Source organism: Papaver somniferum, chromosome 9 (assembly GCF_003573695.1).
Source record: "Papaver somniferum cultivar HN1 chromosome 9, ASM357369v1, whole genome shotgun sequence".
In the NCBI taxonomy this organism is placed as follows: Eukaryota; Viridiplantae; Streptophyta; class Magnoliopsida; order Ranunculales; family Papaveraceae; genus Papaver; species Papaver somniferum.
The window spans coordinates 13,264,928-13,287,575 of record NC_039366.1 but is presented as its reverse complement, the minus strand read 5'-3'; the positions used below and the strand labels follow the sequence as shown (position 1 = coordinate 13,287,575).

Genomic DNA, 22,648 nt, shown 5'->3' with positions numbered 1-22,648 from the left:
ATATCCCTAAACCTAAAGCAACCAAGATAGAACCCAAAATTGTTGATTGTGTCTTCATAGGGTATCCTGAGCATACACCTGCATATAGATTTATGGTTGTGAATTCTGATATTTCTGAAATTGGTATGAATACTATTATGGAGTCTAGGGATGCTGTGTTTTTTGAAAATGTTTTTCCTTTAAAATCTGACTCTCGTAAGAGAGGTGTTGATCCCCTAGATGTCCCTTCAACCAGTCAGACTTTACCTTTAGAGGAAGATGAAGTAGAATTTGATCCTAGGAGAAGTAAAAGGGCTAGAACCAAAACCTTCTTTGGACCTGACTTCATAACACTAGCAGAGTTTGATCCTCAGACTTATAGAGAAGCCATGACTTCTTCTGAAGCTCCGTGGTGGAAAGAGTCTTCTATTAGTGAAATGGAATCCATCAAAGAAAATGATACATAGGAGATAGTAGATTTACCTCCAGGGTGTAAGGCCGTAGGATGTAAATGGATCTTCAGGAGGAAACGTAACATAGATGGAACTATTCAAAAATACAAGGCTAGGTTAGTAGTCAAAGGCTACAAACAAAAGGAAGGTGAAGATTTCTTTGATACTTACTCACCCGTTACGAAAATTACTTCCATTAGGATGTTAATTTCTATAGCCGCGGTTCATAACCTAGAAATACATCAAATGGATGTAAAGACAGCTTTTCTACATGGTGAATTAGATGAAGAAATTTACATGGAACAACCTGAGGGCTTTGTAGTGAAAGGTTGTGAAAACAAAGTTTGTAAACTAAAAAAATCTTTGTATGGATTGAAACAAGCACCTAAACAATGGCATGAAAAATTTGATCATGTAATGTTTTCTAGTGGTTTTAGAATCAATGAATCTAACAAGTGTGTATATACTAAGCTTGTAAATGATGCCTGTGTGATTGTATGCTTGTATGTTGATGATATGCTTATACTTGGTACAAACATGGATGTAATTAATTCCACTAAAAACATGTCGAATGAGAACTTTGACATGAAAGACTTGGGCCCTGCAGATGTAATCTTAGGGATGAAAATTAGAAGAAATTCTAACGGTTATAGTCTTAGTCAATCTCATTATGTTGAATCTGTGCTTAGAAAATTCAATCATTTTGATTGTAAACCTGCCTATACTCCGTATGATCCTTGTTGTAAACTCAAAAAGAACAGAGGTAATGGAGTATCACAACTTGAATACTCACGAGTTATAGGAAGTCTGATGCATTTGATGAACTGTACTAGGCCAGACATTGCTTATGCTGTGAGTAGGTTAAGTAGGTATACTTCTAATCCAGGGCAGGAACACTGGGATGCACTTTTTAGAGTGTTGAGGTATTTGAAATACACGTTGACCTTATGTTTGAATTATGAAAGGTATCCTGCCGTCCTTGAGGGACTTTGTGATGCAAACTGGATATCAGACTCAGAGGAGTCCAAGTCTACGAGTGGATATGTTTTCACTCTAGCATGTGGGGTTGTTTCTTAGAAGAGTTCCAAACAGACCTGCATAGATCGATCCACTATGGAATCTGAGTTTATTGCGTTAGATAAAGCAGGAGAGGAAGCCGCTTGGCTAAGATGCTTTTTAGAAGACATTCCTCTCTGGCATAGGCATGTGCCAGCTATATCTATACATTGTGATAATCAAGCTACCATAGCTAAAGCTAAAAACAGCTACTATAATGGGAAGTCTATACATATAAAGAGAAGACACGATACCATAAAACAACTAATCTCAAAAGGCGTTATTTCCATTGATTGGGTTAAGTCCAATGAGAATATCGCGGACCCTTTGACGAAAGGTTTGTCCAAGGAGATAGTTAGTAATGCATCTAAGGGGATGGGGCTTAGGCTCATTAAATAAACTTGCCATGAAGGATACTCAACCTTGCTGACTGGAGATCCCAAGATCAAGGTTTCGAATGAGAAACTAATTTGTGGCGGGTCAAGGTAAACGCTATCAGAGAATTCATTTTCTTCCCCTTCCCTATGGTGTAGACGTGATACTGTGACTGCATGTGAGGATGACTTTCCATTAAGTCTTAATGAGTTCTATAGTTTCAATTTTAGATTGAAGTGGGGTGTAGCAGTAAACACTCTTGATGGAACTCACCTATATGAATGTGGAAGTGGGTCGCTTCCTATGAGAAGAGATCTGATTCTCTAGAGAATTCGGAGAAACGGGATTTGTCCAGGGACAAAAAGGACATAACGGCACGAACTCGACAGCACCTAGAGAGATATCACGCGTGGTTATTATCGTGGATTACACCAAACGATGGTAGTTCAAGACATCGCGTTCACTGTCCATCAAGTAGTTCCGGCAATTTCTCACTAAGCAAAGGTTCAAGACCTCATGGACACCTCTTGCCTAAGTGGTATTTCTCGCTTTCCCTTTTCTGATTTTTTATCGGTATTTCATTCATGTGGGGAATTGTTAGAGAAAATGAATTTATACAATAGTTTGGTTTATTGGTCTTGGTGGGATTGGAACTTAGGATCTGTTGGTCACTAAGGACACTAGCTCATTTTCACTATTTGTGAATGAACCTTTAGTCCCACATAGGGAAAACTAAAGATGATACCTCTCCATAAGTATTGAATTTTTTGATAATAGAGTGGCCCTTGGGTCATTAGCACTTTTGTGCGAGGGAGAGGACTTAGGAAATGGGCTAGTTGGTGCAATCACACATTTTCACACACGCGCGGTGCTTCGCACCGAAGCACGCCGCCGTCCGTCCGTGCGGGCGGGCGGGCCGGGCTCGGGTTCGGGTGTGGGTGTAGGTCAAGACTTATCTTTTTTGGGAAAACTTCTTTTGAATTTTTGAAACAAAAATAAATCTTTGGGCGACATTATGTTTATGCATGAACGTTACATCAACATTATGATGCATGAACGTTTTATATTAAATTTATGATGCATGAACGTTTTATATCGACATTATGATGCATGAACGTTTTAAATCGATATTATGTGATGCATGAAGGTTTTAAACCGTTTGGAATTAATTCTAATTGATTTAATGCGCGTTGATGAGACCTCTCTCACTTCTACCCTATATAAACTTATCACATTTTTCATTTCAACTCGTGTCCAAAAGAGTTACTATCCTCTTCTTTTCGTCTTCTCCCCCTGTGTGGTCCTCTGTTTTCATTCTGTGCGCAATTGCTGTTGAGGTCGTAAGAGTGGGCAAGTAATGTAGTGCTAACAGTGCTTGCAACGGGCAATTTTATCCTGGATACGACTTGACCACAGGGTATAAGCATCACTCATTCTTGAGGCGTACCGGTCAACTATCGTGTCAAGGACAGCGTGTTGAACACGTGATTCTGTCTTCTGTGTGTTGTCCATTTGAGTGTTTATTTACCTTCCAGAAATTTCTCATTTTTCTTCTAACATTTTTCTTTGAGTGTTTTATTGTTACAGTAGCAACAAACGTATGAAAAGATGTCTGAAAGATGTTTGTTACTTAATAGAAGGGTCAAAATGTGCGCAATCATTTAAAAAGTTCTTTTAAAAGGATAAGTAAAGTTGAACCTAGTTTCAAGATAGTTTAATAGTGTTCTAGGTCCATTTACTAGGGACGATCGAATCTTGACAATTCCACTAGTAACTCATCAGTGTTGATTTTGAGCATTTGATGACCTTGACGAGTTAATAATATTTTCCCTGCTTCTTATCTAACCGTTAACCTTGACAGAGAGTGTGGATTTCGACCTAATAGGTCTAAAATAATCTGGTTTAAATTTTCCACACTTCATCAATCGAATGTAGAATAGTTCATTGTAAAACAAATTCATAAATAGAACCGGTCCATAATAATAAAAAAAAACGAAAATCAATTTCCAATGACTAGTAAGAAATAAAGAAATGGTTCTTACTTAAAGAAATGTCAACCAACCACCATTACTGTTTCTACTTTATCGAAAACATTAATGTACAACTTAGGCCAATTTTTGATCGATTTTTTTTTAATCCAATGATTTTATGGTAAAATTATTTTTCTGACACCATTAAATTTGTGTGTACATTAGGATATTGTTTCTCTTCAATATTGATCTTTTTAATTGTGTAAGGTTATTGTGCTTAAGACTATTATGTCAGGACTCTTTAGCTATCACCATAGTGATACTAGCGAGTATTATCTTAGCAATAATCGTTGTAACGTTGCTTTAAGCATTTCGCCAAACCATAAATTAAGGTTTTGCAATTATTGAATGTTATATAATGACATTATACCAAAGTTTTTTTGGAAATCACCACAGTGATGTTAAATAACTTTTCAGCCATAATCATCGTATTGTCAGACGCTTACAATGTTATTGTTGGCATAAATATATTAGAACAAGAATCGCCCATAGGTGATTCGAGTTCACATATTTAAGAGAAAACTGAATGATATGATATTTATTTGATCATACATTATGGATCTGAATCACTTTACGTCTTGATGAGTGTCTAGTGTTATTTCTCTTTATTTTTCTAATTTGAGTGCAAATTTTTACTGTGTTTACTAGACATAAAAATAATGATAATGATTAAGTGAATGCCACATAATTTATCATTATATTTTATAAAATGCATAAAAATAAAATTTGCTTAAATTAACTTATTATCAAGTTGAATAACCCATTATGGATTTTTATTTTCAGATGTTGATAAATATTATTATGTTGTTTTATCCAAAACTTATTGCATACTCTATAAAAATTGAGGTTTTATTTTTGGATCAATTCCTCCATGTATGTGAAAATTTATGATGTCCATTGCCTATTCTAAAGATCCTTCATTTTTATTGTATTATACCCTTTGTTTAAAATGATCTTTAAGATTGTATCAAATTATGCATCAGAGAATTTTCTTCAACGAAATTTCGTTATTGAATTATACTTATGGACTTGCTTAATGCTCGATTCTGGTTTAAGAAAGATTTCGTCACGTCTGGATATTTTTCTATCAAAGGGTGTTTGATTTTTTCACAATTTATATATGAAATGCTTCTGAGTATATGTTTATGATTAATGTTTTAGGGTTACTCATAATTGTTTATAATCGAATAAATTTATGATCAGATCAAGTATGTACATATCATTGAATGGGGCTGTGCAATATCACAAGAAAAGTTAATGTGATATTTGCAATTGTACATGTTTGTTGGATACTTTAGTTATCACCACAGTGATGCTAAACTCTTATCTTGCAAGTGTTGTATGTTCAGAGTCCTCTTAGTTTGATTTAACGACTAATACAATACTGCTCACAAGTAGTTTTGGTTCACAAGTTTAAACAAGCATTAAGGTTATCTAAATGTTTCATATACATGTGAAATAATAGCCACCAACAGGTGACTACAATTCACATTATATTAGGTCGAACATATTTAGAATTATTGGAGTTTGTTAACACATTTTAGGACATGAGTTGCCCACAAGTGATTCTAGTTGTAGTATTTAACAGACGTAATGTTGAATTATGAGAATGTAAAATATCCACAGATATTTTTCATGTCTTACTTTGTTCCTTGATAAGTTTTTACCCAAGGAGAATATTATTGAAGGTATGAAACTATTTTAAGCTTAATTGTCATTTATCTCTATTATAACTTTCATCTTTTGTTCTCATTAATTGTTGATTATGATTATTTTGTAGACTTTTAATTAATGGTCAAATTTTTAGAAGATAAAATTGTTTATCACCTGATGTTTTTTCGCATTAATGTGTACATCTATCAGTTGAATTATGAATCTCAATTTGTGGATGTTTTCTCGATCATTCATTATTGAAATTGAGAGGCAATTATAGAGAAAGTCAAAATCATAAAATCTAACAAAGGTGGTGAATATTATTTTTTTAAACATGGCTTTAGAGCCGATGTCGTGGCGTAAGAGACGCTTCTTAGGGGGAGAAGATCTCGCTTCCCTATTTTCTTCTAGACATGTCCTAAGAGCCGATGTCATGGCGTAGGAGCCGCTTCTTAGAGGGAGAAGAGTTATCTTCCATATGTTTTTATTTATTTATTTTAGACATGGCCTTAGAGCCGATGTTGTAGCGTAAGAGCCGCTCTTAGGGCGACGCTTTTTAGAGGGAGAAGATCTCTCCTCCTTTTTCTTATTCATGGCCTTAGAGCCGCTTCTTAGGGGTAGAAGAGCTCGCTTCCCTATTTTCTTCTAGACATGGCCTAAGAGCCGATATCATGGCGTAGGAGCCGCTTCTTAGAGGTAGAAGAATTATCTTCCCTCTGTTTTTTTTAGACATGGCCTTAGAGCTGATGTCATGGCGTAAAAGCCGCTTCTTAGGGGGAGAAGAGCTCGCTTCCCTATTTTCTTCTAGACATGGCTGTTAGAGCATAGATCGGTCGACCTCGCATGCGTTGATATCTCAAGCATGTTTGTCAATGTTAGTTATCAAAACTATGAGTCTTGATTTATATTCTACATAGCTAAGTCTCGGACTAGGATAGAAAAGTGTAGTTGAGCTCGAGGACTTCATGGAGATTCATCATATAACGACGAAGATCTACTCAAGGAACCGTGGAACTTCATCAACAAAAGGGTATGTGGAGACTTGAACTTGTCTATCACTCAAAAGTCTATATATTCTATCTCCTACTTCTTATGAGACAAAAAGTCGTATGCTATATAGACTGGATCATACACATTTGACATTTCGAGCCGAGTATTCACTACTTATCTTTTTCTCGAAATCGTGTGTTGGTAAAGCGTTTCTCTTTGATCAAGTTTATCTTTACCTAGTGATGAAAGTCATGAAAAGTTTCAATTACTTTGCGAATTGCTCTGACGTGAAACGGTCTGTGAATAACGGCTATATAACGGCCTCTGAGAATGTCTCAATGATTGGAATGAGAGTTTAGATTACATAACCATGTATTCCTTAAATTAGAAGTTTTCGAACTTTGTTGATTGAGAGAAACCGGAGGAATTGGCTTTGCCAAGTCCATGAACCCAGTCCGCGAACTGACGGAAGTTCTCTTACTGAGAATTTCTGCTGGGATTTTCCAAAAACTCGTTTGCCTGTTAGTCCGCGAACTGGCGGAAGTCTCTTTGCCGAGATTTTCTGCTGAGTTTGGAAAACTCTGCCGGTTGTCTTAAGTCCGCGAACTTGTTTATGAGCTTAAGTGGTTATGATCTAAAGATGTGCTCTGAACATGAAACTTAAATTACTAAGGAATGCTTTATGCAAACCGTGGCTATAAAGTTCATGAGCCGATTCAATAGAATCGAATCATCTTTGTTTCAATTGTGTCTTGTGTAGTTACGTAAGATCTCATAGCAATTGAACAACTCTCTAACTAGTTCTTTTGATTCAATTGAACTAGTTATGGTGAAGAAGAACAAGGTTAATATGAAATGCTCATATGGTTAACCTTTTGGGTTACTATGTCGAACCAACATACACGTACATGTTTGGGCATGGTTTTCGCAAACCCAGTAAACGTCTACCGAAGTGTGTGTGACAAGCTAAGTTTTCGATCTAATAGTTGAGAAATATTAGCTTGGATCTAAATCAGGTTTTCATCTAACTGTGAATATGGATTGCTTTGTAACTAAGGCAAAACCATGATTTGAAGGATATATAAAGGAGACATCTAGCATTGTGCAAAACTAATACCCACACGTCTGTGTGATACTAGTGCGCTCGCTAGAGTCGATTCTCCTTTAACCTTTGGTTTTCTTCTCTAAAACCAGGTTAACGACTTAAAGACTTCATAGGGATTGTGAAGCCAGACCGGTACTACTTTTATCGTACTTGTGTGATCTGATCTTGCATCTTCTATCGTACGAGTACAATATATTTATTGGCTTGAGATCGTGAGATTTCTCTGATAGGCAAGATAAAGAATTCACAAACATCTTCGTCTCACTGTTTGTGATTCCTCGACAAACCGCCTGTGTATCCAGGAAGGATTGTAGAGAGGTGATTGATTAATCTAGGTTGTTCATCGGGAATATCAGAACAGATTATCAATTGTTTCCTTTTCACCTTTATTTTATATCTTAAGACGGAACAAAAACCTAGGGTTTTTCTGTGGGAGACAGATTTATCCTTTGATAGGCTTTTCTGTGTGAGACAGATTTGTTTATTATCAAGTCTGCGATTTTGGGTTGCAGAAACTCTTGGTTGTGGTTGAGATCAGCTAAGGGAATCAAGTGCGCAGTATCCTGCTGGGATCAGAGGCGTAGGAGTACAACTGTACCTTGAATTAGTGGGAGACTGATTGGGGTTAAACTATAGTCCAGTCTGAAGTTAGCTTGGAGAAGGCTAGTGTCTGTAGCGGCTTAATACAGTGTGTATTCAATCTAGACTAGGTCCCGGGATTTTTCTGCATTTGCGGTTTCCTCTTTAACAAAACTTCTGGTGTCTGTGTTATTTTTTTTCCGCATTATATTTGTTATATAATTGAAATAATACAGGTTGTGCGGTCGTGATCATCAATTGGAAATCCGACCTTTGGTTGTTGATTGATATTGATTGATCCTTGGACATTGGTTTTTGGTACCGTCCAAGTTATTCCTTGTATTTGATAAAGACTCGCTATTTTTTTTAGCTTGAGTAAAAATCAAATCAAGAGAGAGATATTAACTCATTGAGATGCTTTTATCTAGATTCAGTCTGACTGTCTAGTTGATTCTCTAGCAAAGTATTTCGGAGTTAGTTCATACAGATTGCTAAGCGAAATATTAGGTGGTGTTGTTAGACCCTCCGCTTTTTCAATGGCATTAGAGCCGATGTCATGGCGTATGAGACGCTTTTTAGAGGGAGAAGATCTATCTCCCCTCTTTTTTTAGACATGGCCTTAGAGCCGATGTCGTGGCGTAAAAGACGCTTCTTAGGGGGAGAAAAGCTCGCTTCCCTATTTTCTTCTAGGCATGGCCTAAGAGCTGATGTCATGGTGTAGGATCTGCTTCTTAGATGGAGAAGAGTTATCTTCCCTCTGATTTTTTTTAGACATGGCCTTAGAGCCGATGTCGTGGCGTATGAGCCGCTTCTTAGAGGGAAAAGAGTTTTCTTCCCTATTTTCTTCTAGACATGGCCTAAGAGCCGATGTTATGGCGTGGGAGCCGCTTCTTAGAAGCAGAAGAGTTATCCTCCCTCTATTTTTTTTAATCAAGGGCGTAAGAGCCATTTTTGGAGTTAGAGGTTTTCTACCCTCATTCATCATTCATAAGGGCTTAAGAGCCGCTTTTTTCATTCATCTATTTCTTTCATATCAAGGACTTAGGATCCACTATTTCTTCCTTCCTTTTTATCAAAGGCTTAAGAGCCTCTTTGAAGGGCTTTGAGTGCCGCTTCTTCTTTCTTTCATTTTTATCAAAGGCTTAAAAGTCACTTTCAAGAGATTTAAGAGACACTTTGTCTTTATTTCTCTCTCTATTTTTTTTTATCAGAGGCTTAAGAGCCGCTTTGAATGGCTGGAGCCGCTTCTTTTTTTTTTTAGTGTTTTCTCCCCTTTATCAAGGGTTGAGAGGATTTAGACATTCGAGTCTCAAAGAGTGGGCACAAGAGGATTTAGACACTCGAGCCTCTTGGTTGTCAAGGGCAAGAGGGTTTAGGCACTCAAGTGTCAAAGAGTGAGCACGAGAGGATTTAGACACTCCCCCTCTTATCGAGGGTGGTAGGATTTAGACACTCGAGCTTCTTGGTTGTCCAGGGCAAGAGGTATGAACCCAGGCCTGCAATTTCTTATTTTTCAATCTGCAGTTCATGCATTCTCAAAGAAGATTCATACATTCATTATGAACAGAGGTACAACAGAATCGTTCCATTCGTTATGCAATTTCTTATTTCTTATTGCTCCTCAAAGTAATGCATCCCTTCAATGCCGCGTAATCTGTCCAGCATGTGCCTCGTCATCAAGCCTTTAGTATGTAAACCTAAGCTGAAGAAAAAAATGGTATCCAACAACCAATGACTGACAGGATGACCGATTCAATCATTCAGGAAAGTGAAAACAGATTGTTCCGTAAAATTTTATTAAGAGCAGTAATTGTACGCTGTCCTAGTGTTGGCTTGAGCCTTGGGAGCAAGCAGTTTAAATGACTTGGTGTTTGGCCACTCGTCATTACTGGAGAATAAAAGGAATGCTAGTCACTAACTAGCTGGCACCTAATCTAGGCTCCGCGTAATTTTCATCTAAATGTCGATTTACAGCGTATCAAAGTCTTTTTGTTTGGGAAGGCTTACTACTCTTCTCAAACACTCCCAACAATAGAAGGTTCACATCACATTATTATCACACCGCACCGAAGTAATCTATTGCCTACATTACAAAAAAACAGAAACTGACCATCTTGTACCATCTAAAGCAGTGATCAAAGTTATGATACAAAGATTCTTACTTGAGCCAAGTAGTTCACAGATTGCTCGCTGGCAGTGGAGGGCATTCATATTTCCAAATGATCCATTAGTGAGAAATCATAACCATGCCCGCGAGGCACTCATCATCCATGATATATATTTGTAAAATGTTCATCCCATTGAAACTCCCAATAAATTAGACAGTGCACATACACCATATGGCATTGCTCAGAATGATGAAGAATAAAATAAACAGGATGCTCAGAATCAATTATATAAACAAATAATTATATTGGTGAAATAAAAAATAAATCTATACTAGTTTTTAAACTTCTTTACGAAGATGGTTGCGAATAAAAAACTGGGCTAACAAACATAATCTTGTAATGCAAAAGTATGAATGAGTAGCAGATAAAACTCACATCGTGTCAGCCTTATCCTCTATTATCTTGATAAACGCCTCAACCAAGTCTGCAGACGGACAATTCGTCACAGTTATCTCGCAATGCTTTTGATTATTATTTCTTTATAACTGCAGTGCCTACAGAAAGAAAGTTCGGGTAATACAATGGTGGATCAGCGAAAACCAAATGGTGTTGTTTCTCAGTTCAAAGGTAATCGGCAAGTTTAATTAATTACTGGATATATTACAATTTTGACATTTTTTTTGTGCTTTCTTCACTTTTGGAGTTTAAGAGCTGGAGTTAGTGTTTTTCAGATGTTATACTGAGAAACTTAAGGATTAAAAACAGCCAATTTATGTTCCTTTATTGCATAAATCTATTACGCAGAAGTTAAAAACATACTAACACAGACCACACTAAATGCAAATAACAATAACAATGAAACAGGTACAGAATCTTAGTTAAAGTACATAGCTGTGTTATCCTGTTGAAATACTAACCACATCAATCAGAGTTCAAGAGAAGGCTAACAGTATTTAGGGGCACTACACTAATCCAACAGTGATACACTTGGTAATAAACGGTTGACTTTACTTTCTGAAACCATTCTTTGTTAGATTAAGCCTTCAACTTGTTAAAATCTACAGGTTTTGGTATAATACCGATACGTTAGTTTAATGAAGCTAACAACAGACGAAAGAAAACAACAGGGGAGTTGTAAATCCTCCCTATGCCAGCTCGAGCAAGGGAAGGAAAATACGTCAATGTAGTATAATCACCTGCCAAGCAAAATAAAGGAAAATACATCTCCTGGCCATTGATAGACAGGACAATAGCATACATGATTCCACAGGAGCTAGGCAAAGATATAACCATAAATGTAAGTACAGAAAAATTCTTACTTTTTTGCCAAGTATAGTTAACTGATCCATTTGGACCATCTACTTCACAACCCAAAATTTTTTTAGATGTCTTAATGATACCAGCAGCAGCCACAAGAGAAACAGTAAGTGTTGATTTCCTGCAAAAGATAATAGACCAATTTACTCTCAATAGTAGATGTACTACAACCATTATGTACATCATGCACCTGCCAACCATTATGTACCAAAAAGAACTGATCAATAAGCTAAGAGTTGCTCATTCAGTAAAAGTAAAGAATTAGAACCAAGCCAATGATCATGAAGCATAACAAAAGGGTGAGCTATTCTTATATCTAAAGATTAACAAGCTTTACTATAGTATTTACACTGAGAATGAGTAACTAAATGCATTTTATCAACTATCTCCCAATCAGGACAAGCAATCAACTTCAGAAGGGAAGAGATTTTGCGTGCCCTACCTCCTTAGATTTTGCGTGCCCCATCTCCCAATCAGGGCAAGCAATCAACTTCAGAAGGGAAGAGATTTTGCGTGCCCTACCTCCTGGCAATGACACCAGTGCCTCCAGCAACAACTGCAGTTGTATTTGCCACTAAATTACCATATAGATTTGATGTTATCTGCAAACCAGAAACAATTATTAGTCGACAGCCTGAAACTAGCAATGAAAGAAGTTGAAGAAACAAAGTAGCATTTCTACTGGCACCCTGCGAGTCTGACACGTGCAAGGGTGTCTGACACAATATCTTCAAACAATACCAGAGGCAAGAAACATGAGGTTCTTATTGTGCCTGGTATGGATAGAAGATACATAATCATATATTGACATGCATATGAACTTAATTGCATATACAAATTGGTGTATAGGAGTAGTAAATTAATAAGCCCTCACCGTCCCATTGTAGCCCTCTATGACACACTACAGAAACAATTTAAGCATCAGAAAACTCGGAAGATATATATCATTTTACCAAAGCTACCTTAGACTGTTTAACCAGTGAAATGAGCTAACCAACATTTTAAATTGCATTACATGATTAAAACAGCTAAGGTAAGAGGGTACCAAATATATTAGAAAACTCCATGAACTCAGAAATCCAATGAAAACATGCGATTTATATAATTTATTTATTCAGCAACAATTCATGAGTAAATCAAGAATGTTTGTACAGAACAAGGAGATTTATTGTTACTACTATGACCAAAATGTTGAGCACCCTACATAGTATACAAACAACACAACTTCTTTCGTAAAACAAATTAAGCAAGCAAACGTAAGCAAGTTAAAACCAACAAGTTCCAAGACTAAGGAACCATAGCCTGCAAGATTATCATGTAACCCCAACAAATCAGCCCTACAATTACTGAAGTATAAGTAAAGAATACAATAAGAATTTTTACCCCTTTTCCTGTTCTTTCAGGATTTTTCTCTAACACTCAAAGTGCAATTCTGCTGGTCTTTTGCTCAAGATAGTCTCTTGTTTCCACACCTCAATTGCATTAACGAACGAGTCCAGACTGCAGAAAATTAGACCAATAACCTTCCTACAATCAACAGAAAAACCAAATTTTCAATTGAAAACTAAAACCCATAAAGATAAAACAAAAGAAAACCAAAATTGAAGTAACTTCCACAAATCTTTCATTTGAAACAAATTATTCTTAGTTCATCACCACTACCACACCATCATTACAAGAACCCTGAATGGATTTCAATCGTAGTTATTTGAACGAACTAAAAGGCTAATCTAATAAATCATATCACCTCAAATCCCTATACCCAGTACTTCAGATTTTGATGAAAAAATAAGGGAAAAAATAATAAAAAGAGTAAGAAATTGGAGGTTTGTTAGAGACTCTTCAAATCTCTTCGGATCTGAACAAGTTAGGCTTCAAACTTCAGAAATCACTCTTTACATACATGCCCAACAGAAGCTTCAAGACTGTCCTCTCTTCAACTTCCTGTTTCAATCAACCAAAATAAATAATCAGATTATTACATTAAGATCCATTGAAACCCAAAAGACTATCCTCATTATGAACTTCTTAGATATGAAAAATAAAAAGAAGTATGAGAAAAATAGCTACAAACTCATTTATCAAATCTGGTAGTTCTTTGCACCACTAGCTAACAAGGAAAACAAAACCCACTTCTTATTATTTGAGTTTGCTAATAGCTTTTCTTCCCCCCCATAAGAACTGCTAGTGAATCATGATAAGGTGTGGCTGATTATGATGAGCAAGAGATTGAATAATCTGATTTGAGTTAGGGTTAGGGAGAAAGAGGAGCACTAAGAACTGAGAAGAAGAGAGAAAGAAAAACTAGGTTTAGATTTGCGTTTCTCTCTCATCTTCGGTTTTATGGGGTGTTTCCCACACCCACCCTTCACTATGTTACAGTATAGGTAAGCTGGACGACTATATTCCTTAGACGTGAATCTAAACGATACCCAAAGATCGGATGGTTACTTTCTTGCCATGTGTAAAAAATGAAATTCATTGAACTGTTATCCATGGGTGGTGGTTCGTTTTATAATTAACGCCCTAAATAATTTGACACCATAAAAAAGAAAAAAAAAATACTCCCTCTGTCCTAAATTTTTTGTCCTCTATTTTATTTTCGTCTGTTTTGAAATAGTGGCAGTTTCTGTTTATAATCATATTTTTTAATCAAATTTTCAAATATACATTCAATTATACAATTATTCTTGAATATATAACCAATCTAAAATCTTAAATGATATCTTTGTCAATAGAAAACAAATCTACTAAATTAATCCCAAAAAAAAAAATTTATTTTTATCTTCTATATAAACATTTAAATGATATTTTTCTCAATAGGAAACAAATCTACTAAATCAATTCCATAAAGATTTTTATTTTTATTTTCTATCTAAACATTTATATGAATATTTATATTAATAAATATATATTTTTCTTACATACTCCGTAATCCATATACTCCTTTTAATTTCGGATGAACTGAAGACGAAATATATCAGAATTAAACATTACAGGTTCAAAGATTAGTAGAGTTAGACATGAATATCTCGTTCGGATGAACTGAAGACGAAATATATCAGAATTAAACATAGCAGGTTTAAAGATTACTAGAGTTAGATCTGAGTTTCTCGTTCGGATGAATTGAAGACGAAATATATCAAAATAAAACATCACAGGTTCAAAGATTACTAAAGTTAGACCCGAGTTTCTCGTTCGGATGAATTGGAGACGAAATATATCAGAATTAAACATCACAGGTTCAAAGATTACTAGAGTTAGACATGAATTTCTTGTTCGGATGAACTGAAGACGAAATATATCGTAATTAAACATCACAGGTTCAAAGGCTACTACAGTTAGACATGAGTTTCTCGTTCAGATGAACTGAAGACGAAATATATCAGAATTAAACATTACAGGTTCAAAGATTACTAGAGTTAGACATGAGTTTCTTTTCGGATGAACTGAAGACATGAGTTTCTCGTTCGGATGAACTGAAGACGAAATATATCATAATTAAACATCACGGGTTCAAAGATTACTAGAGTTAGACCTGAGTTTCTCGTTCGGATGAATTGAAGACGAAATATATCAGAATTAAACATCATAGGTTCAAAGATTACTAGAGTTAGACCCGAGTTTCTCGTTCGGATGAATTGGAGACGAAATATATCAGAATTAAAAATCACAGATTCAAAGATTACTAGAGTTAGACCCGAGTGTCTCGTTCGGATGAACTGGAGACGAAATATATCAGAATTAAACATCACAGGTTGAAAGATTACTAGAGTTAGACATGAGTTTCTCGTTCGGATGAACTGAAGACGAAATATATCAGAATAAAACATCACAGGTTGAAAGATTACTAGAGTTAGACCTGAGTTTCTCGTTGGGATGAAATGAAGACGAAATATATCAGAATTAAACATCATAGGTTAAAAGATTACTAGAGTTAGACCTGAATTTCTTGTTCGGATGAACTGAAGACTAAACATCACAGGTTCAAAGATTACTAGAGTTAGACATGAGTTTCTCGTTCGGATGAACTGAAGACGAAATATATCAAAATTAAACATCACAGGTTGAAAGATTACTAGGGTTAGACCTGAGTTTCTCGTTCGGATGAACTGAAGACGAAATATATCAGAATTAAACATCATAGGTTCAAAGATTACTAGAGTTAGACCTGAATTTCTTGTTCGGATGAACTGAAGACGAAATATATCAGAATTAAGCATCACGGGTTCAAAGATTACTAGAGTTAGACATGAGTTTCTCGTTCGGATGAACTGAAGACGAAATATATCAGAATTAAACATCACAGGTTCAAAGATTACTAGAGTTAGACATGTGTTTCTCGTTCAGATAAACCAAAAAAAAAAATATATTAAAATTGAACATCCCAGGTTCGAAGATTACCCCAATTAGACCTGAGTTTCTCGTTCGGATGAACTGGAGAAGAAATATATTAGAATTAAACATCCCAGTTTCGAAGATTACCAGAGTTAGACCTGAGTTTCTCGTTCGGATGAACTGGAGAAGAAATATATTAGAATTAAACATCCCCGATTCGAAGATTACCAGAGTTAGACCTGAGCTTCTCGTTCGGATCAATAGACAGTGAAAATGTCCATACCAGTGTAGTCAATATCGGCCGTATCGGCCGATATATCGGGGATATTTAGGATATCGGTCTTGGAGCGATAGGATAAGCATTGTATCGGCGATACGATATCTTGGCGATAATATCGTCCGATATTAGACGTATCGGCCGATTTATCGGGGATATTTCGTGATCCTATTTTTCTTGATGAGCATGATGAAAATGATGAATGGTTGGATCCATAGAACTTGGAAGACTTGGCGGTAGAAGGTGATAATGTAACTTTGGATGATTTGCAAGATATTCTTGGTGATGAAAGTCTGCCAGTTGGTAGTAGAGGTGCATGTAGCTCTCGAAGTAAGTCTACTTACCCAACCGACTTTGAGTATGATGGATATGATACTGATCAATTGATGCTAGACACAGATTATGGACTACTTGATGGAGCTAATGGAGTTACTGAAGATGATGATATCAATAGTGGCTCGTATAATATTGAATAAGACTGTAATATCCTTGTTTAATTACCATTTTAGGTAGTAAACTTTAAAGTTGTTGAAGTTACTCTCTTGTTTTTGGTTTGAACTTTTAACTTGTTTAATTACCATTTTAGACAGTAAACTTTTAAGTTGTTGAAGTTACTCTCCTGTTTCTAGTTAGAACTTGTTTATTTATCATTTTAGGTAGTGAACTTTGAATTTATTGAAGTTATTCTTGTGTTTTTTGATAAAATTATAGTCTCTAAATTTGGAACTGATAGACGCATTTATGTGTCTAATTTGTCCTCAATGTTCCGTATTGTTAGTACTCGTTTTCGTACTTATTATGGTGTTTTGTGTGTTTTTAGGTATTTTTGGAAAATAAATATTGTTGGAAAATTCGGCGCGAAAAGTTGCTCGGAGCACCCCCGGAGGACAATTGCTATACGGACCACCACTTTTGCTAAGGGGCACCCTTATTCTCAGCACCCACGGCTATGTGTAGCCCAAATTAATCCACAGCACCCATCTTCTCCGTTTGAAACTTGTTTTTGGCGGGAAAAGATATTTTTAGAAAACAGATTTTCAGTTCGTGATTTGGAGGGGTTATAGTGTGATTCAATGGCTAAAATTTTATGGGAAGACTTGATTGAGCATAACAGACGTGGTATGGTTGATTGTTTCGGTTAAATTTGGCTAGATAACTCGCAAGAAAAAAATAGGGCAGCACATCAACGGGAGAAGTGTTTCACGGGATTGCACGTGTTCTCCTGTGCATGGCGTGAGATAGAAGTGTGTACAACTACATCTGAGGCGTGTACATGACGAATTGGAGCGTGCTGGAAGAAGTTTAACGCGTGGTGAAGATAAAAATGGAAATTTTGGCCGTAGAGTATAATGATGATGTATGAAGATTATTTGGGAGATATGGTGTGATTAAATGAGGCTTAGGAGTATAAATAGATGGCTCCAGATCCATAGACGGGGATGAAGAGTTTGGGAGAGTTGCAGAGCATCAGAAAGTCGAGATAATTAAGTGGAAGGAAACCACCATTTCTGCTGCTGTGAAGAAAACGAAGAACATCGACCCACTCATTGGACGCCTAAGGACAGTCGTTTATGCTACAGTAGTAACGACCCACAGCCGAGGGTCGTAGTTCAGGAGACAGTCTTAAAACAATAGTAGTTCTTTGGTTTGTAACAAATATAATTGTTACAAACCCGATTTTGAATTATTTCTTCATTTTCTCCTTGTAAACACCTTTTTGAGCAATGAAAAATTCCTTTGAGTGTGTTTTCACCATGCGGAGCTAGACCCATCACTGGGACAACGAAAGAAGCAACTTTTCATGATTGTGGTAAATGAATTAATTCTTTTATTAACTTTTCGCATAGATTTAATTGCTTTATGATTTCTATTAATTATTTGTTAGTTTGTTAGATGCTGCATGCTTAGTTCTAAATACTTTAGATGCGTCATGCTTTTAACTTACAAATAATATTTTACGAAATCTATTTTTGGCAAAGAACTAGAGTCACAACTTCTTTTGTTTGAGCTATATTGTCTAGAGTTAATGACTGAACCATAACAATATGAAAAGTAGTGGAATCCTGCGTCTCAACGTCTCTTCATCTTGTGACAAATTGTGTATATATATTTTTCCTTATTTTCTTTATTAAGTCTTAAACAAATTCTCAACAAATCTGAGTGAACGAATCTTCTTACTACAACATCATTGAAAAATACCATCAATTTTTGGCGCCGCCGACGCGGATTTGTTTATAGATTTGTTTTTAGGTTTTATTTTATTTGTTCTTTTTTACGTGTTTTGGTATTTTTGTTTGTTTTCAGATTTGGAGCTAAGTTTAAGAAAAATAGAAAGTGCTGAAAAGAAAGGCAAAGTCTTTTTTGTTTTTTATCTCAGTCACTCTATTTCACCCTAACAATGGTAAAAAGAAAAATAAAAAGAAGTGATCAGGATTCTTTTGATGTTTCCATCACGAGGATATGGCGAAACTACCATGTTTTCTTTTTCTAACACATGAGCTCTGTGCTTTTATGAATATACTCTTTAGATGTTTCCATCTAATCAGATTGGTTCCTCAACTCCTACAACCAAAATGTTCCCATCCACTTAGATTGGTTAGTGCAATCCTTAATAGGCATAAATTTCTAGGCTCTGGAGTTTATTTATTGCAACTAAAAAGTTTCTCCCAGGAACCGATATTTGAACGATAATATCCTTGATATAAAGTCGTACCAGTGTATCGGTCCTGACCGAGATAAACCGATATCCACTACCCTTAAAAAAATAAGTAAAGTAAAACCGACCGTATTACCCTTACTAGAAACGACCATATTACCGTTACTGGAATTTAGTGCAATAAATATTATGGAAACAGTGAAAATGACCAGACTACCCTTATCAAAAATAAGTAGAGTAAGCATTACAGATTGTGAAAATGACCATATTACCCTTACTAGAAATAAGGGCAATAAATATCACGGAGACCGTGAAAATGCCCATTTTACCCCTTGCCAGAAAGTTAGTGAATTGTCCAGTTCCCCACTTATATGAAAATTTTATTAAAATGACCATTTTGCCCCTGGACCAAAACTTCTACCTAAGATTGATTCTAAAATGACAATTTCGAACTATTACTGGTAAAGAATGTGGATTTATCGACAAAATATACAAACTTTACATGAAATTTAAAAGATTGTCCAAAACTCTAACAAAATTTACATTAAATGGACGTTGCGCAACATATTGACTAAATCATATTTCAAGTTATTTCTTAACTTATTTAGCTACTCATAGCTAAAGTTAAACATCATAATAATAACAATAATAATAAATAAAGAAGATGAAAATTTAAACAAACTCTATTAGCTTACTGGGCTCTCTCCAAAAGCTCCAGATTGTAGTTGTCAAAAAAAGAAAAAGAAAAAAAAAAATTCCTAAAAAAGCAGAAGACTTTGCCTTTTATATTCTCCTTGTTTTAAAAAGTAGGTCAAATCCACCGGGCCCATCAAACCCGTGTGTGAAAATAGCCTAGTAGAAAAAGCTGCCCAAAAATAGTTGCCGCAAAACTGGTATCTCAGGTAACCGGAAATTGGGTCGCCGGACACTTTGATCCGGAGTCAAACTAACGGCCAACCATTAAAGTTGATAGATGACTAACGGTCAAGGGAGTCAGCTAAGTCTGGGGTTTAACTGGCATAGGCCTAGACCACTTGCACAAGCCAAAGCTTTGTTGCGCCATGATGGCGCATTACTGCTTCACAGCAGCCATGATGGCGCTTCATTCTAAGCATACATCTAACTGAGAATAACTCATTCATCCCTTCTTGAAAACCTCTTCAGTTCCTATTCTCTCTTCATCACTTCAAGACCACTTCCATGTTGCTCCACCATTGCAGTTCATACACTCCATAACTTCAAACCTATCTGACCTTCAAGCCAACAACAGTACATACCTGCAACAGCCACCAACTACATATCAGCTTACAAGTCTAGCCTAAGATATATCACTTCTGGTGTGTATAAATAGATTCTCCTCGAACCTACATACACATCACAAAGGCACTCAGATATCTAAAAAGACATACATGCATAATTATGTTACGCAAATTCAGAACCTCTAAGAGCTATATCCTGTAGAGGATACAAGCAAAAGTATGCCATATCAATTTAACGAGTAACCTTCAAACATGTTCTAGCAATATCATGACGACCAACATGTAAAAAAGAAAATGAGCAATTTAGAGTTCCATTGTAAAAGGCAATGGGCGATCAATAGCCATAGTTAGATGACGAAGATACTTGTCAAAAGAGAAGAAAGAAAGCATATCTTTAAAGACGAGCATTTTAGAAAAGAAAAATGGTCCCAAGTTTCTTTTCAACATGGATATTCCTCAAACTAGGTCAGAAAACTTGAAAATACAGACATCTAAACCACCTTAACCACTTAAAAATGCTTGAAGCTGAAACCAAGGAATAACTTTGTGGAAACAGTAGTGAACATGAGAATTCTATAACATTAAAACTATGAGTTTTCTTTTCTCTCCAACCTTCTATTTCTGTTGTTCCAGAAGAGGGCTTTTAAAATGAAGGATCAGAATATCTCATTAAGCAAGCACCAACACCTGCAGTATCAAACCTGCAAACGGACATAACATGAAACTTGTTAAGAGTTTGTTCAAGCTTACATCCATTCCACAAGTCTGCAACTAATCAGATAACCATACTTGTCAAGCAGAAATAACAGAGTTGGACCTCAACATTCTTCATAAGAATCCATTATAAATCGGTGCAAATCTCCCCGAGTAATCTAATTCTTGTCCACTCTAATGTATGCCAGGCAATCCCTGTATCTCAATTAGCCTCATCAGAACATCAAATAGTATGCATAATAACCAAAACACGAGAAAGCTTTAAAGAGCACCTCAAACTGACCTCCATTATGAAGGAACTGGGAGCGCGTAGTCTGTGAAAGCAATGCTCTCTCAAACAGTGGGACATCTGCCACGACCTGCTGAAGGAGAGTCATTAGTCCATGACCTCTAGCTGAAGTCGTCATCACTTCTTCATGAAGGTCATGGAATATCTCCAACACAAACCTAAATAGAAATAAAACATACTCATCAGCAGGCTTTCATCCGAAGACAACTTCCGAAACATTTCACTACAGCAAATCGTGCAACACCACACACTACAACTGTCATTTGATTAACACCCTGTAACCCTCATAAACCAAGGATCCCTCATTCAAAATTGCAACACTGCATAAATTTGCAATCAAATTAACAACCCCGAAATCGGTTTAACTCCGATTTCATTAATGACTCAACATATAAACACCATCATTTCGTACAAAAGCACAGATAAAACTCAAAACTCCCATCAAATTAAATAAATTTATCAAGACAAATCAAACCTATGTTTAAAGCAACAAATTTTCATAATTAAGTCTAAGAAGCAAATAAACAGAACAAACAGAGTTTCCGTTTTAAATCAGATGCACACAATATCAAACAGGGCAATATCAACTTCTTGTTGAAAGGCAATTTTTTTGATCCAATGAAAAAATCGATTTAATATAAGCCTTAGCAACCACGACCCAGTTCTAAAATCAATCGAAACTACTTGAATCTACATACTTTTCCCCAAATTTTTAACCTAACTTAATATAAGCCAACGATTGAACAAGGATAAAGAGAGAATAAAGAATCATTTACCTAATCTAAGATGAAGAGAAGGCAACGAGTTATATCATCACCATAATCAACTGTTAACCCTCATCTTCATCATCTATCCAGTTGCACCAAATCGACCTGAAAACAAGAGGTAATATTGATCCAGTTTATAATGAAATATACGCTCCATATATGTCTGCAACCACTTTGACTCCAGCAACCTCCAACTGTGTATAAAGTTAGTCGTGCCTAGTTTTTAGTCAATGTAAAATAGCTTTCCTCCTTTATCTTCTCTTGTACTTCTCTGAAGAATAGTTCTCCCCTTTTACTTATGTAATTCAGTTGTAGTAGTTGTGTTGGAAAATCGATTAATAAAAAAAAATAATTTTTTAAAGTTTTAATAAAAATTATAATTTATTATTTTCTTTTGTGAATGAAACTTTTTAGTCCCACATTGTTTAGTTTCCAATTTTTAGTAGTTTTAAGAAACTATATAAACTTATTAGTCCCACATTGTGGAGTTTCCACTTCTTAAATTGTTTTATTCCATTATATAAAGAAATTCACTACTTTTGTAAAATCAATGGGAAAAGGGTTGCTCTATATTTTAGAGGGACCCCTAAGGGAAAATATTTTATAGCGTTTCTTAAGAGTTCGCGATTTTCCTTAACGGTTTTTTCGGAGTTGCCAAGCTCAAGTTGAGCATCTACTACATATGCTAGTAGTAGGTGTAGTAG

The 22,648-nt window shown here is 35.8% G+C and overlaps 2 long non-coding RNA genes across 7 annotated transcripts; both read right to left on the bottom strand.

Annotated features, from left to right (window-relative positions):
• Positions 1-9,707: 9,707 nt before the first annotated feature.
• LOC113311031 lies at positions 9,708-13,944 on the bottom strand. 6 transcript variants are annotated; one of them, XR_003341532.1, is made up of 7 exons: positions 13,719-13,944; positions 13,484-13,588; positions 13,028-13,171; positions 12,087-12,246; positions 11,647-11,765; positions 10,382-10,881; positions 9,729-9,921 (listed from the first exon to the last, which is right to left on the bottom strand). It is a non-coding gene; the product is annotated as an uncharacterized LOC113311031 (long non-coding RNA). The 6 variants fall into 6 exon arrangements; XR_003341530.1 differs by having other exon boundaries at positions 13,548-13,588; XR_003341529.1 differs by having other exon boundaries at positions 9,708-10,302; positions 13,028-13,588.
• A 5,666-nt stretch (positions 13,945-19,610) lies between these two features.
• On the bottom strand, positions 19,611-22,075 carry LOC113307594. Its single transcript, XR_003339204.1, has 5 exons — positions 21,954-22,075; positions 21,172-21,335; positions 20,992-21,083; positions 20,787-20,875; positions 19,611-20,192 (listed from the first exon to the last, which is right to left on the bottom strand). It is a non-coding gene; the product is annotated as an uncharacterized LOC113307594 (long non-coding RNA).
• Positions 22,076-22,648: the final 573 nt, after the last annotated feature.